Source organism: Topomyia yanbarensis, chromosome 3 (assembly GCF_030247195.1).
Source record: "Topomyia yanbarensis strain Yona2022 chromosome 3, ASM3024719v1, whole genome shotgun sequence".
Classification (NCBI taxonomy): Eukaryota; Metazoa; Arthropoda; class Insecta; order Diptera; family Culicidae; genus Topomyia; species Topomyia yanbarensis.
Window position 1 is genome coordinate 195423001 of NC_080672.1, and position 26329 is coordinate 195449329.

The following is a 26329-nucleotide window of genomic DNA, read 5'->3' on the forward strand; positions in this document are numbered from 1 at the left end:
TTGCTGCTGTCAGAAGAGTTGGCCAAGCACGCCGTCTCAGATGGCACCAAAACTGTTACCGTATACACCAGCTCCAAGTAAATTTCGAACACTGCCCAAACAAAAGGCCCTTTCCAGGGCCATCAATTTATCGACAAAGAATGAAATTGAAGTTTTGTTATTACAAGCATCAGAAAGTGGCTTGTCAAGAGCTTTGGATGGTAAGTGAGCCACTTGTGAACAATACCGTCGCTTTCACGTAGAATGGCACAAAATCAAAAGTTATTTGTGATTTGTAGATAGTTTAGTGTAATGATTCAATTTACAAAAATCGAACGTTTTCTAACGTTTCGATATAGGTGCTCCGTTTCAAAATTTTCGGCCAGAATGCTGTTTTTCTAATAGTGAAAATCTGCTGTTGTACTGAATGAAAACCTTCGATTTTTGCGCTGATTGGAAATAGTTGTGACTAATTCTGTAGTATGTACAATAGGGTGACAATGATTTATATGAAAAAAAATCGCAACCTACACCCCCTAGTTCCAAATCATGAAAAAATGACACTGTCCAAATTTGAGCGAAATCGGTTAACCCTAACCCCTCCCCCAAAGAGCTTAAAGTTTGTATGAGATTTTTGGCCAAAATGTATGGGGAAACACTCCCACTTCACAAAATCGCCGCTAGAGGTCGCTGTAAACTTCCGATCACTGACCTAGGAAGAAGTTAAGCTTTTGAATATAAGCTGAACAAGTTTGTCGAAGACTGCAAGACAATCCAACCAACCGTTAAAGAGTTATTAACGTTTAAAGTTGGATACTGCAGCTTAACATTCGCAAAGGGCGTACTCCGCTTATCTCATGTATGTGAAACCACGAGTGAAGGTGGGACAAAGTTAGGACAAACTCATATATCTCTGAAACGATGAGAGATAGAAAGCTATGATGTTCTACAAAGTTGTAGAGGAATAAAATGAACTTTTGATTTCACTGGAAAGTTTCAGGATTTCTCCGCAAGGTGGCGGTAGTGAGCCAAGCAATTTAAAGGGAATACTCCTATCTGTATAACGGTAAGAGATGGAGCATTTGAATGTTCTACAAAGTTGTAGAGCAGCAAAAAATATTTTCTTTTCTCATTTGAAAAATGCAAAATTCTATCACATGGTGTCGCCAATGATTAAAATTAATTCAAGGTAATACTCCTATCCATAGAATGGCAAGAGATAGTGCAATGTGATGTTCTGCGAAGCTATAGAGTATTTGTTGTAAAAATAGAATTTAGGCCGCTTAGTGGTGCAAACAGCATAGAGTATGAATATATTTTAATACACCTTTTGAATGTATTCTATTTTTTTTCGAATTTTTACTCCTATTTCTTATGCAGAGATTCTTTTATTATACATAACATGTTACAAAATTTTCTTAAGACTATCATGCTATGATAAAACCTATATTCTTAAATTTCTTCGTAAACCCATTTATATTTCTCCTGATGCATTCATTTATATAGCATTTTTAATTTTTGAAACTAACTGTTGATTAACTTTAAGAGCGCTCATGTATCAGAGATGTCGTGTATAGTGCCGCGCGTCAGTGCTCGTTTATTACCTCTCGCAGAAGAAGCGTACACAATGCACTGTGAATCCAGTTAGACTGGCATTGGTTGCACGATTACAGGGCTGATAATTTGGTGATAAGTGAGAACTACTAGGATCATTCAAATGCCAATTAGTGACTTTTTCATCAAATCTGGCCTCACTTATCTTCTATTATATTCAGCATCCCCCTTTTTTGCAAATAAGCAAAGCGTGCATGCCAATTGCGCTACCTGCCCACCAGATCACCACATCACCAGATATTTGAATTTTGCTTTTGCAGATCTTCTAGAATGGGTCGATCGTCTCGACAGCTGGGTATTTTATGCGGTTCATCGCGCATGTTGCTCGCTATCGCCGGAGGAATATAGTGTATGCTGTTGTCGTCGGTGCTCGTTGGTCGCCTCAAGACGTGCCATGTGCTGCGAACCCAATTCAAAAGATATTGGTTATACGAGTACAGGACTGATATTTTGGTAGTAGGCAAAGGATACTACGCCCATTTGAAGACCCGATGGTCAATTTTTCGTCGTATCTGATACCACACAAAACTTCCAAACTAAACAATTCAAATCAATACTTTGGAATTGTAGTTCATGTGAGGTCATAGAAATAAGGATTACCATTCCACAGTGGTCCAGAATGTAAATTTAGCAGGAATTTTGAGATTTTTCTAAATCTAACCAACTTAGCCTTAATAAGTCTTTGGGGAAGTTTTCGTAGTTTGTGGGTTTCTTAATTTGGTAAAAAAAACTGATAGGGTAATTGGTCGGTGTTAAGTCAGACCGGACTAAGTGACAAAATATTGATTTCGAGAAAAACGAGTTTAAAGTTTGAATCGCAGCATCCTTTACATTATGATTGGAAATTAATTTTTGCCGTAATTCTTGTTTATTGTTACATATTTCAAATCTGGCAAGAGTCGAATGTAGCTGACAAAATTCTGTATCCATTGCTATAATTATCTCATTTTTTGATGTTTTGCGATTTAGTCCGGTCTGACTTAACACCGACCAATTGTACCAAGATCTAAAAAATAACTTTTTAATTATTCCTGCTAGACCCAAATAACCTTCAACGAAGTTGTAGAACGACAAATCTTGGAAAAGTTTGCTGAAGACATGTGAGCTCTACCTATCATACGTTTCATTTTACAACTTATACTTTTATTTTAAAATTGAAGGTTAGGGTGTTTCTTAATGTTTATCAGAAAAACTGTTTTAGTCAAATAACTTTTGCGGTATTGATTTAAAAGTGAAGTAGTCTACAGACAACTTTAAGATTATTTTAAGGAAAATAACTTGTTTCATGGCAACTATTATATCTAACTATTTTTGCTGATGAGTTATGAGCACTTTTTCGCCAACAATAACAATATCACTCATTGGGGCAAACAAATAATAATTCTTTTCCAAGTATAACTAAGGTCATTACTAGAGTTATAATTGAGCAAAAAATAACGATTACGTTATTTTCTAAAAGTTCATAAAGTTGATTACAAAAATTCTATTTTTGAAATTATAAGTTCTTATATCTTTTGAATAATAGAACCTAGCGTTTTAATGTGGTTGGTTCTATTTTTTTAAAATCTTAAAATTAACTGTTTAAATGGTTCGAGATAGAGCTTCGTAGAAAATAAAATTTTAAAAAACTTGGTCGAAGACACTGGAACTCTATGTCGTGTATTTTCCATTTTACAAGAAATTTACCAAAAATTAGGATGTTTCTTAACAAATGGTTTTCTTTATATAAATTTTGCAGTTTTAATTTTTCATAAGGATCACGTAAGAAAAACTTTCAGATATTTTGAAGGAGAGCATTTTGTTTCAATGTACCGAACCTCTAGCATCTCTCGTTAGAAAGTTATATATACTTTTTACTAAAAATAAACTCTTTTATAAGTAAATATTGCAAGACATAAAAAATATTGTATTTGCCATTTTGTGCGATCTTTACTACAAAGCATGCTATATCACATGACAAAAACGGTATTTAATGTTAAGTGTCCTAATCGAAGATAATGCTATACGAAAAAGTTATATTTTTTTATAAAAAAGTTCTCATACCTTTCAAACAAAAATTTTTTGGTAGTTGGAGTTTTAAAGAAAATTATGCACCTTAAAATAATCTTGTACCCCTGTCCATAGAGTACTTCAGTGTAAAATGAAAACTTTTTATAGAAATAAAACCGTTTTTAAGGAACACCTTACAGCTTACCTTACCATTTGGATTTGTCGGGCAATGGAAAGTATAAAAGCTAGAGCTTGCGTGTCTTCAGCAAATTTGGCTAAAATGTGTTGTTTAGCAAATTTGGCTAAAGCTCTCTCTCGAACCGTTCAAAAGTTTCATTTTAAATATTGCTAAAGTTAGAACCACCCTTGCTTCTGTTTAAAGCAAAATAAAGGGCGTGTAAAGTACAACAACTATGCCAAACATATTGTAAGGCTAAATCATTTAATTTTAGCAAAAAGATAAAATTCCTGCTAAATTTACATTCTGGAGCCCTGTCCATTCCAAAGTACTAAGTAACTCAACAGTGACATTTTTTCTAGGACCCCAAAGTAAGCCAATAAAAGTGTGCTTTTCAAAAATTGTACCGCGGCGGAACCCATTATACTATGGAGCGCTGTTCCGTTTTTGTCGTGACTAACGACTTATCATTCAATATACGGGCCCTTTTCAAAATTTCGGGATGAAAGTCGTGTAAGGTTTGGAACGCTCATATCTTTTCATATCATACTGCATGGAATTAATCAATTTTCGGAATTTGTCGAAAATAAGTTCAACAATGTTGTATAAAATGTTGAGGTATGTATGACATGCATTAATAACTGTTTTGAAAAATCTTTCGAAAAAAACTACTTGGAAATGGGGAAAAGTTTCAGCTCATCTCGGTCAGAGCCTTCAATATGATGCACCAATCGGACACTGAAATGATGAGAAATTTTAAATGTAGGTCCGCTACAGTTTTATTTCAATTTTTTGTGTAGAGCTGTTTAGAACGTACAGGGTTCTCCACGACCCGGTCGGTTCCGACAGCATGAAGTAACAAGTTACTTTACGCTTGTCCGGACATGCCGTAGATTCAGGTGATTCGCATTTCTAATGCCAAAAGACCCTGAATCCTACGCTAGCAGACAAAAGGTTAAGTCGCCGGTGAGCTCTAAGCTTGCATATATGATCCTTCCACGCTTTTCTAAAACTTTCTCCCTTCAACTCCTTGCTCTCCATTGAGTACTATGGCTCTAAATATTGAAAAATATACTTCACCTTCCAGTCCCTTGCTAATTAAATGCCGTACCAACTGCACACGGCTGGTGGATGAATCAATTTGTGTCATTACCTACTACTAGCAGAATTATTTTCATTTCTGATAGTTAGAGAGTAGCATGCACGACGAAAAACCGGATTTTAAACACCCGCCCGTAACCAGTTCGTGATTCTTTACTGCTAACTTCATGCATCGAGCCGAAAAAAAACGGATTTTACAACACCCAACTAAAACCAGTTCGTGATTGGTTACCGCTAATTTCGTGCACCGAACCACACATCTTGAACAAAATAATGTAATTTTAGTCGGTTTCTATTAGTCGACCCAGTTGAATAACCGGAGACTACATTTCAACATTTTTCCTGCATTCGTGAACGTTTTTCCTAATAAATCGCTGTTTTTAAAATTGTATTAAAAAATTCTCATCTACAAAACAAACATAAAAAAGGAATTGGTAAGGTATGAGAAAAATCAATTTAAAAAAAATAAAGACAATCGGTTGAGTGGTATTTCAGGAATCGTGATCACGGGAAAACCATTTTTTTACAATCGGTATTTCGAGATAATCGAGTTTAAAATTACCACTGCGCTTGGTAGACGAAGCACGCCTGGAAGCGCTGTAACATTCGATCTATTTCTCGGATCTCTATAAAAATTTGGAAAAATATTCTCAAGGAGTTGTACTTTCAGATAAAGTAATAAAAAAAATTCGATTCTTTGATAAATAAAAAAAGGTATGTAACCCCTTAAGCTTCATACACACAGTATATATGCGTCCTTATTCCAATTTTAATAACGAGACACGAAAGCCTTTGAAATACTGTATAACATCGCAGAACATCAGATTGCACTAGCTTTTACCATTGTATGGATAGCAGTATTACCTTGAATTAATTTTGATCACTGGCGCCACCATGTGGTAGAATTCTGCATTTTTCAAATGAGAAAAGAAAATATTTTTTGCTGCTCTACAACTTTGTAGAACATTCAAATGCTCCATCTCTTACCGTTGTACAGATAGGAGTATTCCCTTTAAATTGCTTGGCTCACTACCGCCACCTTGCGGAGAAATCCTGAAACTTTCTAGTGAAACCAAAAGGTCCTTTAATTCCTCTAAAACTGTTTGGAACATCATAACTTTCTATCTCTTATTATTTCAGAGATATATGAGTTTCACTCGTGGTTTACATACATGAGATAAGCGGAGTACGCCCTTTGCGAATGTTAAGCAGCAGTATCCAACTTTAAACGTTAATAACTCTTTAACGGTTGGTTGGATTGTCTTGCAGTCTTCGACAAACTTGTTCAACATATCTTCAAAAGCTTAACTCCCTTCTATGTCAGTGATCGGAAGTTTACAGCGACCTCTAGCGGCAATTTTGTGAACTGCGAGTGTTTCCCCATGCATTTTGGCCAAAAATCCCATACAAACTTTAAGCTCTTTGGGGGAGGGGTTAGGGTTAACCGATTTCGCTCAAATTTGGACAGTGTCATTTTTTCATGAATTGGAACGACGCTAGGGGGTGTAGATTAGTTATTTCAAAAATGGTCGTTTTATTGTCACCCTAATGTACAATTACTGAAAATAACGGATTTTGTGAAAGCAGTGGTTGGTCCGTACAATTCGATTCCAAGCGAGCCAGACTAGTTTTCGTTGGAAAGTCCACCTCTGACAATAGAAATAAACTATTTATTTTGAATTCAACTACAACTTCCTTGAAAACAGCACGGCTAAAAAACTTTTGGGAAAAACGCGCCAAGCTGAATTTTCCACTATAATGGAAACTGCCTGTGCCCCCGCCGCACAGCATCATCATCATCATCAAGCATCATCAAGATTTATATCTTACTGGAATATAATTGGCTGGTCCTGAAAAGAACTTGTTGGTGTGTGGTTTATTTTGGGTCACAATTTAGGCCCGCTCGATTGCTGATAGCTGTGAATTTCTCGCAGGGCGACAGTTTCTGTTCGGTAGCGATGAGGCTTCCTAACGCCAACTGTGACTGGGGCACTTTTACACGGCCTTCGTTGCTTATTGCTTGCGGGGAGGCTTTCCTCCGGTGGACTTACGAGCGGTCTGTTTGGTACGGGCCATGTAGCGAAAAATGCTGATCTGCTACTTCTCTGATGCTGGTAGTAGGACGACGATCAAACGCTCGTTTTCGTACCTTCATTTATAAAAGTTCAACAATATTTTTAAAGAATGTTGCAAATAATTCCAAAAATACTCCAAATAAACTATATATGTGCAAAAGACGACAAAATCGCAAAGAAATTGCTGTTCCAGCACATAATTTTCTGTCGGGAAATGGTTTTTTGGCTAGTAAATTTGCTCGATAGAAATGCAGTTCGTCGATTGGCCCATTCAGATTCGCAATTTCAATTTTGTTCATAATCAAAAATGTGTGATCGTCCTGAAAAGGACAGTTTTTACAGCAATATGCATTTCATTTGCGAGTTTCAGCGTTCGATTTATGCTTTCTTTTCGGTCATCTTGGGCAGCACTCCTGATTGGATGTTTTGTTTTTGAGCAATGGTCACTTGTTTGTTCAACTTTTCGATGTTACGAATCGCCAGCTGCTGAAGGCGTGGGATAATTCGTCTTTTTTGTCACGGGCAGCATTTCCTTCCAATTTCAACACTTTAGCAGCAAGGTATTCCATTACAGCTACTAAGTAAACGGCACTCCGACGCGTTCAACACAATTTGCTTGTGTATCGAGCAATGAAGAGGAGGAGCTGCGAAGAATACATATTGAGGACAACACAAAAAAGGACGAGCTTACGTTGTGGTGTAGTCAGGTATAAAAACTCAGCATGCTGTTGTTCACGATCAGTTCGTTTGCAGCATCGTAGCTGAAACTGTACATCTACGTCTACAAGGTGCTGAAAGAGGTCCATCCAAATACCAGAGTCTCGTCGAGCATCATAAACAGATTTATTAGACATTTTCGAACGCATTGTAAACGAGGTGTCCCGCCTGACTCATTACAACAAGCGGTTGACAATAAACTCCCGCGAAAATCAAGCCGCCGTCCGTTTGCTGCTGTCAGAAGAATTGGCCAAGCATGCCGTCTCAGATGGCAACAAAGCTGTTACCATATACACCAGCTCCAAGTAAATTCTGAACACTGCCCAAACCAAAGGTCCTTTTCAGGGCCATCAATTTATGGACAAAGAATCGAATTGAAGTTTTGTTATTACAAGCATCAGAAAGTGGCTTGCCAAGAGCTTTGGATGGTAAGTGAGCCACTTGTGAACAATATCGTCGCTTGCACGTAGAATGGCACAAAATAAAAAAGTTATTTGTGTGATTTGTAGACAGGTTAGTGTAATGATTCAATTTACAAAAATCGAACGTTTTCTAACGTTTCGATATAGGTGCTCCGTTTCAAAATTTTCGTCCAGAATGTTGCCTGTTTTTCTAAAAGTGAAAATCTGCTGTTGTACTGAATTAAAACCTTCGATTTTTGCGCTGATTGGAAATAGTTGTGACTAATTCTGTAGAATGTACAATTGCTGAAAATAGCGGATTTTGTGAAAGTAGTGGTTGGTCCGTACAATTTGATTCCAGGCGAGCCAGACTGGTTTTCGTTCGTCCACCTCTGACAATAGAAGTAAACTATATTATTTTGAATGCAACTACAACTTTCTTGAAAACAGCACAGCTAAAAAACTTGTGGAAAAACGCACAAATCTAAATTTTTCACTATAATGAAAACTAGTGCCCCCGCAGCACAGCATCATCAAAATTGATAGTAATTCAAGCCGGAATGGTAATGCAACGGAAAACGAAAATTTCATTTATATCTTACTGGAGTATAATTGGCTGGTCCTGAAAAGAATCCGTTGGTTTATTTTGGGTAACAGTTTAGGCCCGCTCGATTTCTGATAGCTGTGAATTTCTCGCAGGGCGACAGTTTCTGTTCGGTAGCGATGAAGCTTCTTAACGCCAACTGTGACTGGGGTACTTTTACACGGCCTTCGTTGCCAACTGCTTGCGGGGAGCTTTTCCTCCGGTGGACTTATGAGCGGTCTGTCTGGTACGGGCCATGTAGCGAAAAATGTTGATCTGCTACTGCTCTGAAGCTGGTATTTGTAACATGACGACGGTCAAACGAATGACGAAAGATCCTACCGGCCGATATTACTATCGCTCTCTCGCTCGTTTTCGTGCTTCCATCCATAAAATTTCAACAATATTTTCAAAGAATATTGCAAATTGGAAAACAAACCCAAAAAACCTACGTATGTGCCAAAGACCACAAAATTGCATAGAAATTGTTTGTTCCAGCTGTACTTCCGCAGAGAATTTCCTTTCGGGAAATGGTTTTTTTGGCGGGTAAATTTGCTCGATTGCAATGCAGTTCGCTGATTGGTCTATTCAGATTTGCAGAAAGTTATAAAAGCCAAAGTGTATTCTACTTCACGCCGGTTATGTCTCTGACATTACCCACCCATCTTTTGACATTAAAAATGTCTTACTCCACTATCTGGGGCTAGGTGTCATTCTAAAATCTAAACTATCTCCCATGTAACGAAACTATGTAAGGTTTGCACGCCTATAACTCCGATATTACTAGATGGATTTTAATCATTCATACACCAACCGATTCAGAAACACCTAACTTAAATATTGGTAATAATTCAATATCTCTCCAATAAAAGTAGACTTTTGGAAATTGGTAAAATTATAAAGTTCACGAAAAACGGGAAAATTACCATTCGTGAGGCAGATTTCTCAGACACAGCCGTCATTAGAGGGCACCTTAGTGACTCAATCAAACACGAAAAGTGCGTGACGAATGAAAAAAAAAACTTTTAAAGTCACGTAAATAAAAATAAAGTAAAAAGTAAAAAAACACGAAAAGTCATAAATAGAAGCGACGCATGTCCGTTTAAATCAGTTGCTGCTACTATCCCGTACGAGCAACATCGTCTCCGAGCGATGCAATAAGCGCTATCGATTTTCGGCAACGATGGCATTTGCACACACTCGCACCTAAGTGACTAAACTATATACGGTTAGTTTATAAATAGAGGTGACGCGTACACGTTTGAATCGGTTTTTGTTCTTATGTCGAACGGGTAAGATCATGGCTGCAGCGTCTGGACGCTACACTAAGCGGTAGACGCTATGCATTTTCGGAAGCGGTGACCGTGTGCGGATTTTTCGGGTACCAGCACGGTGTCACAGAATGATTTGCAAAGCGGGTGGGTGGGGTGGTTTGGATTTAATTCAATACGGCAGGATGCGACTTATGTGTGCTGCTTGAGAGTGCTGTGTTGAAAAAAATTATTTATTTTTATGCATGTGCGTTATAATTTGTTAATCCATGTTTGCTTTGTAGCTGCGTAGGGTAAAGAGCATATTGGCTTTCATATGTTTCATATTTCGGTTATATGTGATATATTTCGGATATGTTTGTTTATCAGTAAGGCATCTGACAACGTGCTTCTGTAGTTATTGCACTGTTCAGCAGCGTGGTATTTTTCTATCTCTGTTTCTCCCGGATCCGTTTATCTTCCTCCAGCTCCCTTTCCCTGGCAGCGAGCTCTTCTTCCATTCGACGGATTTCCAAATGCAATCGCGAAACAGATCTTTTGCTAGTAACTGATGCCACTGATTTGTTGTCGTCTTCTACGATAAGCGGCACCATAAGGCTGGTATTCGAGCCTGCAGAAGCCTGATTCAATCCGATGCCCATCGTTGGGGTTGGATTCGTGTGATCTTGCGCCAGAGGCAAGGCGGATGTCGGTGGAGCTGGCGGATACGTATTACCAGTCCTTTTTCCCTTTTTCTCCCTCTTCTTTGCGCATTTATCACACACAAACTCGCGGTTCTCTACTCCGGGCGATTCACCTCCACAGTTGAAGTGAAACCAAGATTGGCAGTCGTCACATGCCACCATGTGGTCGTCATCAGACCGATCGCACTTGGTACAGCTTCCCATCTCTGAGTGAGGTTAAATTTTTTTGAGAATGTTTCAGTAGGCAAATGGAACTATATTCTTGCAGCAGTTCGTTTGAATCAGCTCAAACTGAAAAAATATTTAATGTTTTTTATATAAGTATTTAGAACATTATTCGCGGATACCCTAAACTTACAAAATTTAGTTCCTTTTTATGACGAACAACGTGCTAGAGCCCTCAATACTTCTGCCTACGCTTTTTGTTCAATAAGTAAGGTTTGTAAGTATCTGGCATTAAGTATGAAAGGGGTCTCACTTAATAATTCCTTCATGTAATTCACCGTTAGAGATTTAAATTCACTGAATGTTTAATTAAATATATAACTTTTATATGTAATATAAAGAACACTCGCTGTGAAAAATGCTTTACTCCTCCTTTTTTATCTTCCTCTTCATCTCTTATCTGTCAGCCAATTCAAGGTTTATCGCGCCCAGGTAAGCCAGAACTGTTGCTGCCAGTGGTTTTAACAAGTGTCGTCACGAAGTAACGGTCCATATACTTGACGCACTACGCACTAAACTCTGGTGGTCTCGACGGCATCGTAATAGACGCCGCCGAATTTCACATACCCGTGGCCCAGTTCCTCTTTGACTGTACGGTTTATCTTGTGATCTACCGGTTCGTCACAGTCCATAAATTCGAGCGGTAGGAACGAACTTTTTTTTTGCGCCGTTAACTTGCGGCTCAGAAGCCAAAACAAAATAAACAAGTGAAGTGAACGTAGTGATGTCTTTTTTTACTCGATTAACGCAAATAATCGATTAATTTCTCCAAAATAATCGAAAAATCAATAATCGATTACAAGCTTTCGGTATAATCGAGTAGCTGATATCAATTAATCGAGAGCATAATTAATGAAGGGTGGCATTGAAAACGAAAGTCGCAGGGCAAAAAAAATATGACCAGACTTCTCCAAATTTTTCAAAATGTGTCGAGCGACCGTTTTTTTGCGTTGCGTTGCGTTGCGTTGTGACGATGATTTTGGCGGATTGCACACTGACTTCATCATGTTTGACGTGTCGAGCGACCGTTTTTTTGGTTGACAAACTAGGATTTACTAAGTAATCGATTATTGATTTTAATCGATTATTTTTGTCGATTAATCGAATGAATTAATCAATCTCTCAAATATTATTCGATTAACGGATAATCGATTATTTGCAAAAATCAGACATCACTAAGTGAACGGCAAAAGGCAAAAGACTTGAAAGCCAAATCAAAACAAATATATTAAATATCCCAGTCACAAAGGGCAAGTTGCTGGCTAACGGGGGGCTATTTGCCAACTCGGATGCGCTAATTGCCCTTCAATTTGCCAGCAAATTGCTGGCAATTAGGGGGCTATTTCAAATATAACATTTGGGCTGTTTGCCGCCCAACCCGCCCTTAAATCGCCCACGGAACGCGCCATTTAATCGCCATTAATTGCCTAATATGAAAATTAAAAATAATGCTTATTTTCGGATTCATTATCTACTCACATATACTTGCCATTATACTAGGTAATCACCACCAAATTATAGGAAGAATCAATGGTATTGCAATTCAAAACTTATCACAATCTGACGTTCATTAAGACTAGGTCAGAGATCTTGTTTTACTATACATACACACGATTCCACAATTTCCCACATTCGTTGGCTAAATGAAGTGCACTAGACAAACAAAGTAGGGGAGACCGGGGCTAGTTTTCATTTTTTACCGCTTTGATTTTAGTAGATCTTACAAAATAGAACACGTTGCATGAAAGGGTAGATTGTTGGCAACATCTCTGAATTTTGTTAAATTGTTTGATACGTTGTCTTCATTTCTAGAGACAAAAATATGTGAGGCAAAAAAGCCGCCAACTTACCCCAGCCTCGGGGTAAGTTGGCGGTATGTATGGGGTAAGTTGGTGGAGTGCCAGAAAATAAGCAATCCAATGGAAATACAATTACATAAGTGGTCCATATGAAATGTGCCGATTGTCATTTCAATAAAGCTGTATGGTATCCGACACTTTTCATTATATTTCAGTCTCAATACCCCGCCATTTTGACTTCGACGCGTACTCCATATTCAAAAGCAAATTTTCGAAATTCTTCAGGTGATTGGCTGAAATAATTGTCCTCTGCGTTGACGAGAGACACAAGAAAAAGTTTCTCTTACTTTGGAGTGAAGTCCAGAAATAAAAATATATGATGACTATTTTTGCACTATGAATAGTACCGCCCTTGCCCCGTGTGCGTTTCCGCCAACTTACGCCAACCACATATTTTATAAAAAAGGATTTAAAAAATTACTTTTGGGTGTGAATAGGTATAACATCTATACGGATTCTGAAAGCTCTTTTCACGCACTATCGAAAAGTATAATCGTTCGGGGAATAGATTGAAAACCACCTTAAATAACACAAAATGTTTAAAATTAAGAAAATTTACAGAGTTTGCTCAAAAACACAATATCGCCACAGCTTCTACAAAACATAATGTTTCACAACAAAAACACATTGGATAATGCGTTTCACATTACTTGAGGTACACAACGAGAGACAGCGCTTTATGTCTAATAGAAACGGAGAAAAGGGGGTTCCGCCAACTTACCCCAACCGCCAACTAGCCCCGGGCTCCCCAATTGTTCAAAAAACAATTTTAAGCTTAAACCAAACATGAACCGCCATGTTTGAAAAACGCGAAAAACAACCAAGTCCATTTCAGCCGCCAGAAAATCTGTCTAAGTATTGAAATTTCCTTTAAATCGCATTCGTAAATTGCATTTGTTTCGACGGGCAATTAGCACAGGCGAGTTGAGTCAAACGTCAAATTTTTTAAATCGCCTGACCATGGTCGTCCGCATTTTTTGACAGGGATATTACAGCTCACGGCGTGAATTAAACGGTTTATAAATCGACAGGGATGCCAGTAGTTCCCAACAGAGGCCTAAATTACATTTTTCAAAAAAAACGTGTTTAATCCACCTAACAGTGTGATGAGACATTTCTTATAACTCTTATCACTCTTCGGATATTATATCGTTTGAGAACATTTAGAACTTGATGCTTCGCGATGTTTTTGATAACACATACTACATGGGATAGTGGCAGTACTCAGAGAATCGCTTAAATCAGCATAGGACAAAATCAGTGCTAGAAATCTCAAACCAAATCAATGGGAAACCGATAAAATGGCCCATAAAATAGACATACCAACGAATTATTGTTAATGCTCTGTTAATAAAATATCTATATTGTGGTGGGAAAACTGAATTTTCCTAAAGGGGTTATATATTGTACTGAGCCAAACAAATCGAATTTTTTTTTTGAATCGATTTGAAGTTTATACTTTACTCAAATTTCCAACGCGACTGAGAACTAAGAAATCAACGATTTTTTTTTTTGAAAAGGGCGATACTAGCAGTGATACCATTCAAAGAAAATCAACAGTGAATATTTCCAGACTTGGTTTTATTTCCTATCTAAGAACTATTGTATTTTTTTACATCCTAGATTGCATAATTCAGTTATCGAAACCCAAAACTCCATACAGTATTTGAAATTATAAAATTAAAATTTGTTTTTGCTATTGAAATTGACAAAATGATAGTATCGCCCCTTTGGCGATTGTTTACTTTTTCGGTCCCACCTATCAGCATTGAAGTATCGCCCTTACGTTTTTTTACATTAACTGCCGTGCTACACCACCGATTTCGTCCGTGTTTTTCCAATAGCGATCATTGTTACTATTTACAGCTGGTATCAGCTTGATAATCCTAAAAAATACGAAAATAACAGTTTCGCCTCTAAACTGCTACCAAAAAAAGTATCGCCCGGTTTGTAAAACTCATCGAAAATACAAAACCTCCGAAATTGGCGGTTTCAAAATGATGCTATCTTGACCTTAAATTACCGTTTTTAAACATTTGACCTATACATATAATTAGTCATACAACAAAAATCAAATGCTCATCAAAATCGATCAGAACCTGCTAGAGTCAAATGGAAATCGTCATTTTTCATAAATTTCTCTCTACATTCGGAAAGTGTTATCCTCGTTATTAATCATATTACGTTTTCGTCTCAACTCGACGCATTCCCAAAATAAAAACCTGTTTTAATCCACCTAGTGGGGCAATTGTGCTTGTCTCATTTGTCCAGACTACGATTCCATAGCTGGTTATGTTCAATACAATGGTGGAAATGAATATTACATGTTCAGTACGATTTGCACATACATACAATAGACCTTTCTCGTCAAAAAATTTTATATGATAGGATGCTTCCTTTTTTATCCCCAATTCGTTACTGCCTATTGCCCGATGATTTGGTACCTCTTACTATTGAAAAAATCAAAAATAGTGCAAGCTGCTCATTTAACCCCATATTCTGAATACCTATCTTGCCTTGTTTCCCCATATTTTTACACCATTTGGATGAACTTCCTGTGGGGAATACTAAAAGGATGCCAGATCTGCATATATATTAGTAAATCTGCAGATGTTGCATTTTCACTGCAGATCTTTTGCAGATTACAAATATTTAGCAGAACAAAGCCTATGCCAGCCAATTTATACACCAGCCTTCAACATTTTTGATCATTTAAATTATATAGACACTACATTTCTACGTCGCATTTATTGAAGATTTTTATAGCATTCGGCAGACTTTTATATTTTTACTGCAGGCTATTGTTTAAATAGACCTGGCATCACTGATATAGAGCATTGTATGAAAATGTATAACCTCACTTTTCTGACGGTTCGGTGTGCTTGTTTACCTAAGACTTGTTTACACGGACTTTTAAAATTTACATTACTTGAATACTTTCGATGCTCTTTGAAAGAATATCAACTCAAGAGGGATTGGGATTGGAACAATGGTAACCTAGTTCATACATTGACCAATCGGCGCTGGATGTAAAACCCGGTGGCATATGCTGAATCGTAAGATCAAGCATTGGGCTATAAAACGATTGCTTTCTGGATGATGGATAAGGATTTGTACACATTTGTTTGTTTGCTCGTGGGTTAATTCCTAACAAGATGATCCGATTGATTATTCATTTTTAGGTGGTGAAGTTTACCTGAACTTTATAGGTAACGAATTCGGTCGATGATAAGTTGTTGAAATGATTTTGATCGTTCAATGCCCATATCGAAGAACGTTTCCATTGGTCAGAATGCCTACCAGCGTATGATAGCTGCAAACATGAGGACAACAAGGTTATCGCTTTCGAATGGAACAATTATTTATTATTCGTGTTCAAGTTCCATTACAGCAAAAGTTTCGTCGATTATCGCATTGTCGTTGATTTAGCCGGCAAATGCAAAATAGCGCTCGGCACTGACAATAAGGAGTAAGAAGGATTTGATTGGAGTGATAATAATAATGCAGAGCATTATACATTCTGGTAGAATATCAGAGAGGAGAAATTATATGTAAATTTATATTATATCCCGAGTAGCCATCATTTTGGCACCGCAATAAAGCTATCTGCTGTATTGTTCAAATTGGCACCAAATAACTAGGCAGCGAATGATAAATTTCATAGTCAATTTATTTACTTTTTCGGAAGGATAAGTAATTAGTATGTCGTGAATATATGTGTCGCCGGTGCCGTGTGTTATGGTATTACCGAACGGAACCGTTGGTCAGAAGACCGTCCTTGTCGTACTGGTCATAGATGCGAGGTTTTTTCTCATCTGATAGCACTTGACATGCTTCGGAGATCTGTCTTAATGCTCTCTACTTAGCGCAGGATACGCGAAACCGCTGCTAGCTTTCGAAAAAAAAATCCTAGCTGCTGCTACTCTATCAGTCTCTCTCTCTCTCGACTGAGGACTACAATTTCGGTCGACTAAATTGTGCTATGAAAATTGTACTTCCTGGAATTTCACCTAACGAGATCAATTCATTGTGAGGAATTTCGCTGCGTTCCAATATTGCTTGCCTCTGTAGGTGATGATGTGTGTGGATTCACTTCGGCAGCCAGCTCTTATGTTTTGGGTAATTTTGCTATCTTATTCTGCTGAATAAATCATCTTCCTAAAGCCTCTACGTTATACTACGGTCACTTTAAAAACGCCCTGCTATTTAATCTTGTAGCTCTCGGCAAGTCAGTAGGTTTGTTCCAGTACACGGAAACCGATTGCAGCAACACCACCAGCCGTAGCTGACCTTTTAGCCTTTAATCCAAAAGAAGTTTTGGTCGAATTCATTATAATTCTATGTAAAATTTAATACTGTTTTATTTAGTTTGATTGCGCAAATTGTTTATATCAGACACTCCCCTTAATTCATTGTGTACGTATTTCACTGCCTTTATAATCCTTTTGGAATCAGTTACAATAATTCTTTATAATCATTTTTTTAATATGCGTATTGCTAGTTAGGACTTTTATATCAGCCGGGCCCTTTTATAATTTGTTATAAAATCATTATCTAAATTCTTCATAATCCATTGTTACGTTATGTTTATGCACATGGCCAGATAGATAGTTTTTAACTGGGACGTGACGTGTGGATACGAAAAAACCTAATGTCAATTGCAGCCAGGGGGAGCTGTCAAATGCAGCCAAAGGGAACCGTCAAATGCAGTCAGGGGGAACTGTCAAATGCAGCCAGTCCATTTAAAATATGTGAGGAAGAAAGAGTGGCTATGCAAAACAAGAGATCAAATGAACAGAAAAAAAACATATCCAGGTTTTGTCCCAGGATTTTAATAGAGAACATGAAAATTCGATTTGTTTGCATTTGGCAGTGGGCCTTTTTCAAATGTTTGGCTAGAAATTCCTTACTTCTACAATGAGTCATGTACATGAAAAGTAAAAATGTTAAATTTAACGGAACAATGTATGATGCCGACATCAAATAAAAAATTACAGCTGAGCGACCTTGTTTGGAAAGTGTTAACATTTGGCAGCGAACCAAACCAAGTTTCTCATACTATGATCGAATCAACAAAAATTCCAAGACCATGTAAACAATCTCTCTGAACTGTCAAAAAAGTGAGGTTAAACATTATCATGCAATGTTCTCCACCGAGAGGTTCACTTTAGTTTGTTTACATAACCAATGAACTTTGTACCGCGACTCACCACTTCATTTGCCGCGTTGCCAGGAACTCAAGCAAAAATATACAAAACAGTGTTGCCTAAACACACATTTTGAGTCCCACCATTCTTGCAAAGGTGAAAAAAATACTCAACATTCTTGCATTTTTCAAATTTAAAAAAATCATTAAAAAATCACGATAGCTCCAAATAGTCTCATTTCAACGGCAATATTCTTAAAAATGTGTAGTCTTTTGAATAAAAATAAGAAAAAAGGGGGTTAGGTCGGACGAGAAAGGTCTATTGCAATGGATCGCCAGCCACGATCTTGAGATACTATGTGATATTGAAACATCGCTTGAAACCAGCGACGGATCATGGAGAAAGATCCGGGAGGTCTAGGTCCTGCCGAAAATTTTCAACTTGTTAAGAAATTTTAAACTAGTTTTAATTTTAAAGTAGCAACCCCTCACTGCATACTCCCTCCGGGCCGGTATGATTGTCGATTTTTAGAGTGATTGCATAACCTTTCTATATGAGAAAGGCAAAAATGTACCAAAGTCTAGAAGTCAATTTTTGTCAAACATCTCAATGTTTCATGCATTTTAAAGTCATTTGGCATCAAAAATGCAAATTTGATTTTGAAAATTTTTCATTTCAGTTTATATGGGAATTTGCTGTGTGATTGCACTCTTCAACTGGTAACTCCGGAACCGTAAGTCCAATCAATAAAAAATTCAATAGCAGCCGATGGGAAGGTTGTACCTTTCATTTGAGACTAACTTTGTGCAAATCGGTTCAGCCATCTCTGAGAAACAGAGATAACATTTTTTTCCACATACACACACATACATACACACACAGACATTTTCCAATCTCGACGAACTCAGTCGATTGGCATATGGCTCTCCGGGTCGGGATTAGATTGACGAATTTTAGAGTGAATGAGAAAGGCAAAAACATTTTTAGCAAATGTTGAAAGTTATGCATTTTTTTGGTGAGCAGTTTCATAGACATTAAATCAATTTTAACTTCGCTTCCTATTAAATAAAGACCTTTATTACAGTACATTTCTACAAAAACGAGCTCAATTTGAAAATAAATCTGAGGATTATGATTGATTACAGAACTCTGGAATTTTCTATTGGAATGTTTTCAGGCAGGAATTTGATATTGATGCTATTAGACAACTGTGAAATCAAGACCAATAGATCAGTTACATATCAGGACCCCATTCCGACAATTTATCAAAAGTCCTCATGATGTTTACAACAACAGGTTATCAATCTACGGATCAGATAATTGTTATTGTAATATTGAATTAAATCAGTCTGCATCAATAAATTTTCAACTTCAATCCAATTTTTTTTTTGGTGTGGTGGGGGGGGGGTTGTATTGTGTTAAACCCCAAAACCTTTTCTTGGCTATGCCGTTGCTTGGAGTTATTTATTTCGCTTTTAATTTTCCGATATGTTTCAGATCGATCCGATGGTTATAAGTTAGAAAAATTGCAGTCAGAAGGTTCGCACAAATGAACATTTTTGTACTGATAAGTTATCAAGTTCCTTCCAGACAACTTGGAAGTGTTTGTGATTATTTCTAACGGTTGTAGATAGTAAAATGAAATACAAAATTCGTTTTATCGAAATAATGTTTAGCTTATTTCAATGGATTATTACTGTATTGAACAATAAATAGGCGACAAAGAGTAATCAACAAACAACAAGCCATAACTTTTAAAGTATTCAACATAGATATTTGAAATCTTCAGTAAAGTTATTCGCAAAAGTAAGAGCTACAAATTTGCTGAAGACATCATTTCGATATAATCACTTCCAAGAAAATTTGTGAAAATATCTCACTCATAGGGGGATTAATCAGTAAAAGCACAGTACCAAAAGAAAGGGCATATTACCTCCACTAAATTCTCCGAAGATACTATTGACCTAAAATAAGCCGTTTTGGCGTTAATAATAGATTACATGTTTTGGTCATATTTCTGGCAATGGGAAATGATAAAAATCTTTCGTCAGCATTTAATGTTAAATATCTCTTTTGATAATAGTCCGATTTCAACAATCTATAGCTTGTGTGAACGGTATTCGTTAAAGCTGTCTAAAAACATATAAATTGTTAATCTATATTGTCAATTTCGGCAGATAATTCAAAAAAGCTGCAAAAAAACGCCATTTTTACGCATTCAAACATTCATATCTTGGAAACTAAACATCAGAATCAAAAACAAATTAATAGCGTTCATACTGTTTTTTAGTTCTTTCATTTAAAATTGGTTTGGATAAGATCGGTTCAGCCATTGCTGAGAAACACGAATAAGAATTTGTCCGTTACATACACACACAGACATTGTCCCAAATCGTCGAGCTGAGTCGATTGGTATATAAGACTCGGCCCTCCGGGCCTCGGAAAAAATCTTGAAAGTTTGAGCGAATTCTATACATTTCTTTTATAAGAAATGTAAAAAGGGTTCATTGTAATGTTTACCTTATATTTTGAATAATGATGTTTTATGTACCAAATAGCGATATTTTTAAATGATAGAACAATTTAATTAATGCTTTAAAAATATATGATAAACATAGTTGTGTTGGTGCTCTGTGCTTTTGGCAACTATGATGTGGGAATTTATAAATTCTCTTTTTCGCTCAAATGTGGAAGGATATAGATGTCGCTGCTGTCCTACATGAAATGTTGCATCGGATGTTATGTATAACAACAAAGCGAAAGTTTTCTTTTCGCTCACTGAAAAAAAGTCACGGCAGCCATGTTTAACTCAACAATTTGGTCATCGATGACCAATTGTTGAGCAATGTTGAATTCCAAAACACGAATAATATCTTTGTCATTCACTTTGTCTCAATTTTGGACTCTGCTCACTCACGTGATGCTGGTCGAAGCGTTTCGTAGTGTGCAGCGCATTGTTCATGGCGTGCCGGGTAACATAAAAAGTCAAACATTTTAAACACCCTATGTTTGCTTTCTTTTTTAAAGCTAAAAGCTGATAATATATGCAACATTGTGTAGCTTAAACGGTATAAATATCGTGTGAAGAAAACGATTACAGATATACCTGGATTTAACATACTCACGATTTAACATACCCTCGATTTAACGTACTGCGATTTAACATAATTTTTACCTCGATTTTACATGTTAAATTTTTTTAATTTTTCTTTGTCAATGTTACTAAAGCGAAATGTTAAGAATCAATACTAATTTATTGTATGGTCCGCTTCAGTGAGGGAATATGTGCATCGTTTCTAATGCTTAAAGTAACATAATTTATTGTCGTTTTTAGCTAGATTATGTTGAAGATCCAAAAACTAATCGAAGAAATAGGGCGGTGACGAGACATTGACGTTCGGTGAGTCCCACTAATAGGTATTGGGGCTATAGCGGTGATTACAAAACTATTGAGAATTTGTAATAAAATAGTTTCTCGATGGTGGAGTGGTGAACGCACCAACTCGAGCTTTGCAGAAAAAAAAACTTCGTTGTGGTTTGTGGATCGACACCTCCTGGAATTGCACAGAAAATCAATAGACGATTACGATAAAAGACACAAGTCATCCTTCAATGTACGACTCCTGGTAAGCTCACGGTGTTTATTTTAGTTCATGCCTTAATGTAGATAGAAGAAGGACACAGAAGCGATGTTAGTCCAGCCCGGGGACAACTTGACAGATAGTGCTTGTTTCATATATGTACCACCGATTTGATGGTGGCGCTAGTATGCCTTTTCTGTACGACTACCACGAACAACGACACGAAAAAGTTTCAAGAGAAAAGCGTGTTTCGTTACGTGTGTTATGAACGCCGTCAATGCGGCTAGGACAACATTTAGAAAAAGCGTATTCCAAAATGAGGATAAAGAAAAAAAATATTATTAGAGAATAAATTTAGCTGGAAGGTGTTGTTTTTAGCAACCGGCTCTCTTCCTTCCTAAAAATGTTTTGGTTTTCTTGTTGTGTGAAGTTTGTAATCGGTAAATCATTGGTGTTATAAATGAAATATAAATGAAAAACTTTTTGGCCAATGAAAGTAAATCACCAAGCTTAACAATTCGTGAACCTGCGACATCTTGTTTCAAGTTTATTAAGAACGTCAAGAATTCTAGCATTTTGATTGGGAGACTAAACAATATATGTATAGGATTTTCTACACATTTAGCAAAATTGGTTTTGAATAAAATTTGTGTGCTTTTATCAGAATTCTGGCATCAAACCAGTAGTGCTCGGTTTCAGCAAGAATGCTGCCAGGAATGTACAATTTTTTTCGACTTTTGCAATAATTCTTTCCGGAAGATGTTGCGATGGTTTTGGTATGGATCCCTTCAGAATTATTCTGGCATTTTCCTCGGCTCTACCGGAGGATTTCATGCCTTAGGAGATGTTGATTAGTTTCGGAAGATTTTCGGAAATTCCAATATAAGTGGTAGTGGCTTGATTTTGAAAGTCATCTTCTTGTATTTCCGAAAATCGATTTATTTTCTTTCGGATTTTTTAAATTCCAAATGGAATCTATGTTTCTGTTTAAGTATGGGGGAATGAGGGCAGTTTCTAATGTGAACAGCGAAATAAATTTGATGAAAGAAATGCTTAAATTGATTATTTTTTAGATATGGAAAATAGTAAATGGGATGCGCCTTTTTCAAATTTTGCTCCATTCGAGCCGCCATGACATCACCAAATCACCACAAAATTTGCTTATGAGTTCAATATATGGGAGCTGTCAAGTTGTCCCCGGGCTGTGTTAGTCCGACACAAGTTGTGATTAGATTCTGTATATATTACTGCGTACTCAACAAATATAAAAAGAGATAGGGGTTCAAAAAATTGTATTGGCATTTGCGTGCGATTTAAGGTGTTCGAAGACTTTGGGTACTAGTCCCCCAGGAGTTATATTATTTACCATAATAGATCTTCGCGTTTAAATAGAAATCTAGGTGATAAATCCAAAAAATGAAAAGAAGACTACCGATTTTGCCGCCGGACAGTGGATCAATTTTTGGCTTCAGCCATCAAATGCTACGCGGTCTCTAGAGCGGTATTGTCAGCACATTTGCAAACTGCCCAGTCAAAAAAGGCAAGTTGCTGGCTAACGGGGGGCTATTTGCCAACTCGGATGCGCTAATTGCCCTCCAATTTGCCAGCAAATTGCTGGTAATTAGGGGGCTATCAAATGCAACATTTGGGTGATTTGCCGCCATTTTTAGCCGCTCTACCCGCCCTTAAATCGCCCAGTGAACGCGCCATTTAATCGCCCTTAATTGTCTACTATGAAAATTACAAATAATACTTATTTTCGGATTCATTATATACTCACATAGACTTATCACTACACTAGGTAATCACCACCAAACTATAGGAAGAATCAATGGTGAAATTGGAATTGCACATCAAAACTTACCACAATCTGACTATTATTAAGAGTTTAGGTCAGAGATCTTGTTCCACTATATTTACACACGATTCCACAATTTCCCACATTCGTTGGCTAAATGAAGTGCACTAGACAAACAAAATACAAGCGAGAACACGGCAATTGTTTAAAAAACATAACCGCCATGTTTGAAAAACGCAAAAAATAACCAAGTCCATTTCAGCCGCCAGGAAATTTGTCTAAGTGTTGAAATTGCCTTTAAATCGCATTCGCAAATTGCATTTGTTCCTTGGGGCAATTAGCCCGGGCGAGTTGAGTCAAACGTCAAACTGCTTAAATCGCCTGACCATGCTCGTCCGCATTTTTTTTTGATCGGGTGATATTTCAGCAAAATGACATCTGTTTACAGCTTTTCAGCGAAATATTTTCCGAGTCTCAGCTCTCAAATGTCACTTTCACTAAGATTTCAGCAAAAAAATATGTTGGCAGAGAACTCAGCTGCTGAGAATTTATTTATTTAGTTATGAATATATGGGTTCTATGTCACTGTTAGGTGGATTCAATCAGGGCCGGCGGAAAGCGTGGGTATCCCACATTACCACGGCAGATGGATAGCTAACCGGAGGCGAGATGCCCCACCTGCCAACACTGATCGCCTAAATACATGCCGGCAAGTGACGGGCGAACGAAATGCAGGCTCAGATGCAACAACCAGGCGGATGGCTGCGTTCTTTGCTATGAATATTAGCCCCGCTATTCGCATACCTTTTGCCTGCCGTTCGCACGCCATCCGGTCGCCAGCATGCCTGCCGGCGGATGGTACCTTCGGGTGGGGCATCCCGCCTCCCATAGAGTAACAAATAATTCAAAGTTGTTCTAAATCGATGAAACGTGTAAAAGCTGTCTGTAAACGTCAAAATTTGACGTTTAATGACAGCTCATACTCCTTTCATCGATTTAGAAATATTATTCAGGAAAAATTGAAAATGTTTTACAAAGTACATTTAATATTAGTTAATCTGAAAAAAAAGTTCTTAAAGTTTTGTATTTCTGGATTTGTGTGGATAATTTCTGCATAATTTGTTTCGGAATTTTGGACTGCAGTTTTTGAATTTTCTAGTTGTTTAATTGTTTGATTTTTCAGTTGTACTTATTAACATTAGTAACAGTTATACAATGCTCTGCCAAGTGATGTTATGCAGCAAAGTTAGTGTGATGCAGCTTGGCCACACAGCTGAGGCCAAGTTTCCGCTGGAGAACGTGTTTGTAAATCATCCGTCGGAAGTGCAATCAAATCTGTGATCCACTCGTTCATCTGGTTTACTCATACATGGGTTATGGCTAGTTTAAAGCCGACTAAGCGGCAGTGAAGATGGATAACGCACATAAATGCAATGTAACGTTGCTACGGATGTAGTACTTTGATATTTTGTATAAATGATATGCTTAGGCACAATCACAGTGCGTTTTTGTGGATACCAAGTTACTGCAGATCAAATCGATACCGCTCAGTCGGCTTACCCGGTACCTGGTCAAACCATTCGCAATTTGATTCGGAATCCTGAATGAATTCAATATGGAATCCAGTTGAAAGTCAACAACCGATTCCGAAACCTACTGAGTCAGAATAGGTTATTGCGTTTGAGCTAAGTCGAAATCCTTATTGAATTCATTCAAGATACCGAATCGGTTTCGGAATCGGTTTGACTGAGTATATTTGAGTAAACCGAAGGCGTTAGTACCCTCTAAGAACGGTTGGTTTCAAAATCGTCCAATAAAGGACGTTCGTTGGACCAATTTGTACAACGTCCAAATGACCGTTTAACAATCGTCCATCGTTGGACCCGTGTTGAACGGGTTCAACGATGGACGGTTTTTTGACTTCACTCTTTGCGCAATTGTTCTCTATAAACTGTGGAGTAAACCGGACAAATAAGTGAATCACAGGTTGGTTTGCACATCCGCCGGCGGGTTTGATAACACCTCTTCAGGTGGACCGTCAGCGGCTTTGTGCAGCTTGGTATCCTTCGCTGCGACTATGTGGTCCAGCCACACAACGCTAGCTTTGCTGCATAACATCACTGGCAGAGCACTACGTCACTGTTACTAGTGTTATTAAGCACAACTGAGGAATGATAAATTCAATAATTTATAAATTCAAAAACTGAACGAAATTCTAAAACAGGATAAATTATGTACATTATAAAAATCAGAAATACAAGACGTTGAGAGCGAAAAATTTATAGTTTTTTGAAAATAAATGACAGAAGTAACAAAAATATATAAATTTCTTGCTAAAAATATCTAAAATTCAAGATATCTGTAATCAAAAATTTAAAAATTTTGAGATTAGAGAATTCCAATAACAACAACAAACATCCACAAAAATTAAAAAAATTTAATATTCCAAAATTAAACAATGTTATAATTAAAAAAGTCTAAAATTAAAAAATCAAATCTTCAAAAATTCAGAAAAAGTTGAAGAATTCAAATGTTAAAAATTATAAATTTCAAAAATCGAAATGTTCAAAAAGTAAGACCCAAAAATTCAGGAACACAATGATACAAAAATTCATGTAATGCAATTCAAGTATTACAAATTCAATAGTTCAATAGTTCTAAAATACAAAGATGCAAAAATTCCAAATCAAATTAATACAACCACAATAAAAATACAAATACAAAAAGAAAAAATCAAAAATACAGAATTACTAAAATTCAAAAGCAATAAAAATACAAAAAAAATGAAAAGCCCTTTTAGCACAAAATTCTCAAATTCAAAAAATCAAAAATTCAGAAATTCTAATATTCGAAAATTCAAGAATTCGAAGATTTTCAAAATCCAAAAATTGAAAAAGAAATAAAAATTCAAAGATCCGGTAATTCAAAGGTTCAGAAATTCAAAAACTCGAAAAATCAATGATTAAAACATGCAAAAATTTGAAAATTCTGGGTTCAAAAATTCAATAACTCCAATATTCAATTATTAAAAATTCAAAAATTCGAAGAGCAAAGAATTCAAAAATTCTGTAATTCAGAAATTCAAATTCAAACATTCAAATATTAAAAAATATCAAGAATTCAGCAAT

General features: G+C 36.8%; 1 protein-coding gene and 1 long non-coding RNA gene across 3 annotated transcripts in view; one reads left to right on the plus strand and one right to left on the minus strand.

Moving 5' to 3' along the window:
• Positions 1 to 26329, minus strand: part of LOC131693433 (small ribosomal subunit protein uS9m) — a 429361-nt gene that overhangs the window by 324109 nt on the left and 78923 nt on the right. The gene's annotated exons all lie outside the window — the stretch shown is intronic.
• On the plus strand, positions 15682 to 16276 carry LOC131693437 (uncharacterized). Its single transcript, XR_009306252.1, has 2 exons — positions 15682 to 15798; positions 15858 to 16276. It is a non-coding gene; the product is annotated as an uncharacterized LOC131693437 (long non-coding RNA).